General features: G+C 59.1%; 1 non-coding gene across 1 annotated transcript; it reads left to right on the forward strand.

The window, feature by feature from the left end:
* The first annotated feature begins 5,821 nt into the window (after positions 1 to 5,821).
* Positions 5,822 to 7,636, forward strand: LOC142792310 (small subunit ribosomal RNA). Its single transcript, XR_012890830.1, has one exon. It is a non-coding gene; the product is annotated as a small subunit ribosomal RNA (ribosomal RNA).
* The last annotated feature ends 286 nt before the right edge of the window (positions 7,637 to 7,922 follow it).

The raw sequence follows: 7,922 nt of genomic DNA on the forward strand, positions 1-7,922 counted from the left end.
GCACTTTTCGGCTGTGACTGGCTGGCGGCCCACTCACTCGATCGCCATGTCTGTTTGCCACAGTTTTCCCGGTGGTGCCGCACCCGGGCTCGCCCCGGCAGACGCGTTTTTTTTTCTTTCGCCCCGGCTGACGCAGTTTTCGCGCCGCCCCGGCTGACGCGGTTTCGTGCCGCCCCGGCAGACGCGGTTTTTCGCGCCGCCCCGGCTGACGCGGTTCTTGCCGCCCCGGCTGACGCAGTTCGGACTTAGCACTTTTTGGCTGAGCCTGGCTGGTGGCCCACTCACTCGATCGCCATGTCTGTTAGCCACAGTTTTCCCGGTGGTGCCGCACCCGGGCTCGCCCCGGCTGACGCGTTTTTTTTTCTTTCGCCCCGGCAGACGTGGTTCCCCCCCCCCCTTTTCGCTCGCCCCGGCTGACGAGGTTTTCGCGCCGCCCCGGCTGACGCAGTTTTCGCGCCGCCCCGGCTGACGCGGTTTCGTGCCGCCCCGGCTGACGCGGTTTTCGCGCCGCCCCGGCTGACGCGGTTTTTGCGTCGCCCCGGCTGACACGGTTCGGACTTTGCACTTTTCGGCTGTGCCTGGCTGGCGGCCCACTCACTCGATCGCCATGTCTGTTTGCCACAGTTTTCCCGGTGGTGCCGCACCCGGGCTTGCCCCGGCAGACGCGTTTTTTTTTTCTTTCGCCCCGGCTGACGCAGTTTTCGCGCCGCCCCGGCTGACGCGGTTTCGTGCCGCCCCGGCAGACGCGGTTTTTTGCGCCGCCCCGGCTGACGCGGTTTTTGCCGCCCCGGCTGACGCAGTTCGGACTTTGCACTTTTTGGCTGAGCCTGGCTGGCGGCCCACTCACTCGATCGCCATGTCTGTTTGCCACAGTTTTCCCGGTGGTGCCGCACCCGGGCTCGCCCCGGCAGACGCGTTTTTTTTTTTCCTTCGCCCCGGCAGACGTGGTCCCCCCCCCCCTCCGTCTTTCTTTTTGTTTTTTTTTTCGCCGCGGCTGAAGTGGATTTTTCGGTGCCTCGACGCCCCGGTAGTCGCGGTTTTTCCGTTTCCGCACGGCCCCGGCTGACGCTGCTCGGTCACAGTCGCCTTTTGTGGTGATTGCAGACTTCTTGAGCGCGGGTGTTTTTTTTGTTGTTGTTGTTGTTGTTTTATTACGCATTCGCTCCAGCAGACGCTGTTTAGACTTTTTGTTTCCTCTTTTATCCTGCGACGAGGTGACGAGGTTTATTCGGTGCCCCGCCGCCCCGGCTGAAGTGATTTTTCCTGTCCCGTGCCGCCCCGGCTGACGCGGTTGGGACTTCGCGTTTGTTCGGCCGCCACGGGTTTTGGCGCACTCGCTCGGTTGCTTGTTGTTGCCACTTGTTGCGAACCCAGGTTTCTTGAGCGAGCGCGGGCGTTTTTTCTTCCTTTCTTTCTTTGTTCTATGTGTTAGCGAATCGGCCTTTAATATCACACGAGGACTCACAACCAACAATTTTCAGTTTGAAGTGTAAAAAATCTGCAGGTGTTGACGTAACTGACTTGCCCCGTACCCTTGAGTACATCCATGAAGTTCTCGTAGTACTACTAAATCGCATTATTCCAAGTGGAGAAATTCCCATAAACTTGCAAACCTCTACACGAAAATCGGTGCGCGTGATAAAGTTGAAAAGTATCGTCCGATATCAAATGTGCCTTCTATAACACAAATTCTAGGAAAAAAAAAAACACTTGTTCGCCGTTTTCTGCGCCGTGACTGGCAGCACTCCGGCGAAGCGAAACGGGGTCGATTCGAGCACGATATCGGCGTCTTTCGACGTGCTCGCCGGCGACCGTCGCACGAGTACGTCGCACGAGCGCGTCTGCCGGGGCGCCGTTTGCGAAGCCGACGCAAAAGTGGGAACCGCCGCTCGGATGATCGCCGCTTTCGGCAGAGTGAGTGTTGGCACTCCGGGGAAGCGAAACAGCGTGAATGCGCCCACGAAATCGGCGTATTTTGAAGTGCCCGCCGGCGACCGTCGCACGAGTACGGTAAACCGCGTCAGCCGGGGCGTAGTTCGGGACGCCGACGAAAAAGTGGGAAGCGCAACTCGGATCTTCGCCGTTTTTGCAGGAGTGAGTGGCGGCCCTCCTGCGAGACCAAGAAGCATCGATTCGTGCACGAATTCGGCGCCTTTCGACGTGATCGCCGGCGACCGTCGCTCGAGTAGGGCAAACCGCGTCTGCCGGGGCGGGCTTCGGGACGCCGATGCGAAAGTGGGAAACGCTGCTCGGATGTTCGCCGTTTTTGGCCGAGTGAGTGCTGGCACTCGGGCGAAGCCAAACGGGGCCGATTACGGCACGATATCGGCGTCTTTCGACGTGCCCGCCGGCGACCGTCGCACGAGTACGGTAAACCGCGAGAGCCCGGGCGGAGTTCGGGACGCCGATGCGAAAGTGGAGAACGCCGCTCGGATCTTCGCCGTTTTTGGAGGAGTGAGTGGCGGCACTCCGGAGAAGCCAAGGAGCGCCAATTAGCGCACGATATCGGCGTCTTTCGACGCGCTCGCCGGCGACCGTCGCACGAGTAGGGCAAACCGCGTCTGCCGGGGCGGGGTTTACGACGCCGATGCAAAAGTGGGAACCGCCGCTCGGATGTTGGCCGTTTTTGGCAGAGTGAGTGCTGGCACTCCGGCGACGCGAAAGAGCGCGAATGCGCCCACGAAAGTGGCGTATTTGGACGTGCTTGACGGCGACCGCTGCAGGAGTACGAAAAACCACGTCAGCCGGGGCGAGCGACCCACGGCGGTCTGGGTGCTTATCGCTGCTATTATAGGGGCACCCCGGCAGACGCAGAAAAAAAAAATTTTTTTTTCGACCTTCTTTTTTGCTGGTCGAGCTCGGGTAACCCAGGTCGCAATGGGAGCCGCGCACGAAAGCGGCGTCGCGAGACGCGTTCGCGGTCGCTAGTCGCACGAGCTCGGCAACCGCGTCAGCCGGCGCGGAGTTCGGGATGCCGACGGCTAAGTGGGTACCGCTGCTCGGATGTTCGCCGTTTTTGGCCGAGTGAGTGCTGGCACTCCGGTGAAGCCAAGGAGCGCCAATTCGTGCACGATATCGGCGTCTTTCGACGTGCCCGCCGGCCACCGCCGCACGAGTACGGCAAACCGCGTCTGCCGGGGCGGGGTTTGCGACGCGTACGCAATAGTGGGAACCGTCGCTCGGATGTTCGTCGTCTTTGGCCGAGCGAGTGCTGGCACTCCGGCGAAGCGAAACGGGGCCGATTCGGGCACGATATCGGCGTATTTCGACGTGCTCGCCGGCGACCGTCGCACGAGTACGGCAAAGCGCGTCTGCCGGGGCGAGGTTTGCGACGCCGACGAAAAAGTGGGAAGCGCCGCTCGGATCTTCGCCGTTTTTGCAGGAGTGAGTGGCGGCCCTCCTGCGAGACCAAGAAGCATCGACTCGCGCACGATATCGGTGTCTTTCGACGTGCCCGCCGGCCACCGCCGCACGAGTACGGCAAACCGCGTATGCCGGGGCGGGGTCCGCGACGCCGACGCAAAAGTGGGAACCGCCACTAGGATGTTCGCCGTTTTTGGCAGAGTGAGTGCTGGCACTCCGGCGAAGCGAAAGAGCGCGAATGCGCCCACGAAAGTGGCGTGTTTGGACGTGCTTGACGACGACCACCGCAGGAAAACGAAAAACCACGTCAGCCGGGGCGAGCGACCCATGGCGGTCTGGGTGCTTATCGCTGCTATTATAGGGGCACCCCTGCAGACGCAAAAAAAAAAATTTTTTTTCGACATTCTTTTTTGCTCGTCGACCTCGGGTGACCCAGGTCGCAGTGGGAGCCGCGCACGAAAGCGGCGTCGCGAGACGGCTTCGCGGTCGCTAGTCGCACGAGCTCGGCAACCGCGTCTGCCGGGGCGGAGTTCGGGACGCCGACGGCTAAGTGGGAACCGCCGCTCGGATGTTCGCCGTTTGTGGCCGAGTGAGTGCTGGCACTCCGGCGAAGCCAAACGGGGCCGATTCCGGCACGATATCGGCGTCTTTCTACGTGCTCGCCGGCGACCGTCGCACGAGTACGGCAAAGTGCGTCTGCCGGGGCGGGGTTTGCGACGCGTACGCAATAGTGAGAACCGTCGCTCGGATGTTCGTCGTCTTTCGCCGAGCCAGTGCTGGCACTCCGGCGAAGCCGAACGGAGCCGATTCGGGCACGATATCGGCGTCTTTCCACGTGCTCGCCGGCGACCGTCGCACGAGTACGGTAAACCGCGTCAGCCGGGGCGGAGTTCGGGACGCCGATGCGAAAGTGGGAAGCGCCGCTCGGATCTTCGCCGTTTTTGGAGGAGTCAGTGGCGGCACTCCGGTGAAGCCAAGGTGCGCCAATTCCCGCACGAATCGGCGTCTTTCGACGTGCCCGCCGGCCACCGTCGCACGAGTACGGCAAACCTCGTCTGCCGGGGCGGGGTTTGCGACGCCGACGCAAAAGTGGGAACCGCCGCTCGGATGTTCGCCGTTTTTGGCAGAGTGAGTGCTGGCACTCCGGCGAAGCGAAAGAGCGTGAATGCGCCCACGAAAGTAGCGTATTTGGACGTGCTTGACGGCGACCGCCGCAGGAGTACGAAAAACCACGTCAGCCGGGGCGAGCGACCCACGGCGGTCTGGGTGCATATCGCTGCTATTATAGGGGCACCCCGGCAGACGCAGAAAGACAAAAAAAAATGGGGACATGGCGTGCGTCACCGTGCGGCTTCGCAGCGTTGCCGAAGTCGCCGAGCCCTTCGACTGAGCCGAACGGCGGACAGGGAACGTTGGTCGGCCGTTCTAACCTGTCGGTGCCACGCCGAGACGTCGTTAAGGAAAACCGCGTCGTGGGCCTCTACGACGCCGTCGAGTCGTTGTACGTTTGGTGTCCAGCGTGTCGGCAGCGAGTAGCGGACACGTCGTTCACGACTTCGGTCTTTCGCAGTCGACGCGAACTTGCGGAGAGTCGTGGTGCCTCACGTTTTCGGCAGAAACCGCGGCGGAATTTTCCCGTGCATGCGCGTACGACCTCGGTGCTGTGCCGTCAGCGTAGTGTTGCACAAACTCGTGGCCTACCCAAGGTGCGGTACGTTTGCGGCCGTATCCTCGGTGGGAATTTCGTGAGTAGGGTCGCAAATTCTACGACCTCGGCGGGTTTGAGAGCGACGTAGACTTGTGGCACGCTCAACGTGCCACACGTTTCGGGGCACACCCGCGGTGAAATTTTCTCGAGTACGCTCGTATTAGTGCCCAAGGAGGTCTGGGTACTTATCGCTGCTATTATGTGGGGGTTCTCGTGAGCGGCGTACGCGAAAGCGACCGGGTGTCTGATATGCGGCGGGCTTCGGCCTCGTCAAGCGTGTCCTCGGGTCTGCTCCAGGGGAATCCACGGCAGTCGTCTGCAGCCTCATCCGCTTGATGCGTTAGGGGCTGGTTGTCGGACGGTGCCGTTTTACCACGATATCGAGGTGTGTTCCGTGTCGTCCTCGGGCGATTCAGATGCGAAAGCGCCGAAGACGCGGGCGTGACCCGTCGTCTGGCGGCTTTGCAGTCTCGGCTCCGTTGCTAGTTCTGGCCGGTCCACCGACAGTGCAGCGGGCTTGGGCAACCCGCACGGCGCGACCGAGTCGATGCAACGAAAAAGAGCGAGCATGAACGTGCTTCTTGCCGCACGGCTCCCACTCGTCTTTCGGGAAGGTTGTGCCGTAGCGAGCTCGAACGCCGTCATCTCGGAGTGCAAAATAAGCGTGTTGGGGCGCCTGAAGGTGGCCTCCGCCGCACACAGACTGCGTCCGGCCCGCCGAAGGCGAGGACGGACGCGCAGTCGAACGATTACCTGGTTGATCCTGCCAGTAATCATATGCTTGTCTCAAAGATTAAGCCATGCATGTCTAAGTACATGCCGAAATAAGGCGAAACCGCGAATGGCTCATTAAATCAGTTATGGTTCCTTAGATCGTTTCTTCCTACTTGGATAACTGTGGCAATTCTAGAGCTAATACATGCAGTGAGCCTGGAGCCCTTTGGGTAACGGGTGCTTTTATTAGACCAAGATCGATCGGGTTTCGGCCCGCATTGTGTGGTGACTCTGGATAACTTTGTGCTGATCGCATGGCCACGAGCCGGCGACGTTTCTTTCAAGTGTCTGCCTTATCAACTTTCGATGGTAGGTTACTTGCTTACCATGGTTGTTACGGGTAACGGAGAATCAGGGTTCGATTCCGGAGAGGGAGCCTGAGAAACGGCTACCACATCCAAGGAAGGCAGCAGGCGCGCAAATTACCCACTCCCGGCACGGGGAGGTAGTGACGAAAAATAACAATACGGGACTCTTTTGAGGCCCCGTAATTGAAATGAGTACACTCTAAATCCTTTAACGAGGATCAATTGGAGGGCAAGTCTGGTGCCAGCAGCCGCGGTAATTCCAGCTCCAATAGCGTATACTAAAGCTGCTGCGGTTAAAAAGCTCGTAGTTGGATCTCAGTTCCAGACGAGTAGTGCATCTACCCGATGCGACGGCTCGGACTGAACATCATGCCGGTTCTTTCTTGGTGCACTTCATTGTGTGCCTCGAGATGGCCGGTGCTTTTCTTTTGAAAAACTTAGAGTGCTCAACGCAGGCGAGTCGCCTGAATAAACTTGCATGGAATAATAGAACAAGACCTCGTTTCTGTTCTGTTGGTTTTTGGAATACGAGGTAATGATTAAGAGGGACGGACGGGGGCATTCGTATTGCGGCGCTAGAGGTGAAATTCTTGGACCGTCGCAAGACGAACTACTGCGAAAGCATTTGCCAAGAATGTTTTCATTGATCAAGAACGAAAGTCAGAGGTTCGAAGGCGATCAGATACCGCCCTAGTTCTGACCATAAACGATGCCAACCAGCGATCCGCCTGAGTTACTCAAATGACTCGGCGGGCAGCTTCCGGGAAACCAAAGTATTTGGGTTCCGGGGGAAGTATGGTTGCAAAGCTGAAACTTAAAGGAATTGACGTAAGGGCACCACCAGGAGTGGAGCCTGCGGCTTAATTTGACTCAACACGGGAAAACTTACCCGGCCCGGACACTGGGAGGATTGACAGATTGAGAGCTCTTTCTTGATTCGGTGGATGGTGGTGCATGGCCGTTCTTAGTTGGTGGAGCGATTTGTCTGGTTAATTCCGATAACGAACGAGACTCTAGCCTATTAAATAGGTGCGGGGTTCCCAGCACCTTACAACCTTCTTAGAGGGACAAGCGGCTCCTAGCCGCACAAAACAGAGCAATAACAGGTCTGTGATGCCCTTAGATGTCCGGGGCCGCACGCGCGCTACACTGAAGGAAGCAGCGTGTCTTTATCCCTGTCTGAAAAGACTGGGTAACCCGTGGAACTTCTTTCGTGATTGGGATAGGGGCTTGCAATTGTTCCCCTTGAACGAGGAATTCCCAGTAAGCGCGAGTCATAAGCTCGCGTTGATTACGTCCCTGCCCTTTGTACACACCGCCCGTCGCTACTACCGATTGAATGATTTAGTGAGGTCTTCGGACCGATGTCCGGCGCGGCCTTTCGGTTGCGCCGGTCTGTTGGAAAGATGACCAAACTTGATCATTTAGAGGAAGTAAAAGTCGTAACAAGGTTTCCGTAGGTGAACCTGCGGAAGGATCATTAACGGATTGTGAAGGGTGAGCGCCTCAGCTGCGTCTGCGCCCGACACTTTCTGCCGCTGACCCCGTTTGGACGCGGGGTCGGCTTTTCCCCACGGGGCTGCCTGAATGTGGAGCGGCACCCCGTGACAAATTGTTGCGCCCAGCGGACGCCAACACCGCGACCTTGGACGGTCGGCCAGGTGGCGGACGCGGGTACAAACGGCGCAACGCACTCATAGGTCGGCTTTCGACCCGCCACTGCACCGTGGCTCGAAGCGCTCGAAATGCGCGACCCGACCGCTGCGGGA

Source organism: Rhipicephalus microplus, unplaced genomic scaffold (assembly GCF_043290135.1).
Source record: "Rhipicephalus microplus isolate Deutch F79 unplaced genomic scaffold, USDA_Rmic scaffold_211, whole genome shotgun sequence".
NCBI classification, from domain to species: domain Eukaryota; kingdom Metazoa; phylum Arthropoda; class Arachnida; order Ixodida; family Ixodidae; genus Rhipicephalus; species Rhipicephalus microplus.